An 873-nucleotide genomic window follows, 5' to 3' on the forward strand; every position below is an offset into this window, starting at 1 on the left:
TTGCTACCTCCAGCACCTTTCCTCTACTGTATTTTATTTTTTCAATTCCAGATTCTGATTTCTGGCTCCCAATAGTTTGTCTATGTGCATATAGACTGCATAGATCATTATGTGGCTAATCAAAAGAATCTATGGCCCCACTTCCCTTGGCCTGTTTCCTCTTTTACCGGTCTGATATACTTAAGGTTTAATATGTGTCCAATTCTGGTTAAAACTCTATACTGAACCTTTCTAGCAATCTTGGTGATGCAATGACATTATAATTCTACCTTCTACATCCTGGATAGGCCTTCCTGGTTAATTTTTAGAAATCCCTCTTTTGCTACTTATCTATGTTTTCTGACCCCATCACCTCACCTTGGAAAAGTAGCCAGCTGCCAGAGCTGGCCCTTTGAAAACTCTTGATAAACCTGGAACTTGGACTGGAGGACATATCCTACTGCTAGTCTGGGCTGCTACCCCAGCATGCTTCCCCATGGGATAGGTGGGCTGGTGGGGTCAAGGGAAGCTGGTTGGGACTGTCCCTACCCTCCTGTGATGTGGTGACCAATAAATTATTCTAGTCCTGTTGCCTGCCATTCATCCAAACTCTGCTCAAAATTTGCAAGATATTAGATTTTTAAAAAATGAAATGTGCTATTCTTTAGAGAAAAATGATTTAACTTTTTTCGAGTGCTGTTTTTGATATATAAAGACTATCTTTGTTTCATGAGAGAGACAAAAATGAACTTCACATATGTTCAGGGAAGTCTGGCTTGCTCTAATTGTCTCCCTCCCTCAAATATAATGTTTTCTCTTCTTACCTCTCTTTTTCTTTCTTTCTCTTTTTCTTTCTTTCTTTCTTTCTTTCTTTCTTTCTTTCTTTCTTTCTTT

Source organism: Petaurus breviceps, unplaced genomic scaffold, assembly GCF_028583685.1.
Source record: "Petaurus breviceps papuanus isolate PSGF00001 unplaced genomic scaffold, PetGlider_PUasm1.0 90537, whole genome shotgun sequence".
Classification (NCBI taxonomy): Eukaryota; Metazoa; Chordata; class Mammalia; order Diprotodontia; family Petauridae; genus Petaurus; species Petaurus breviceps.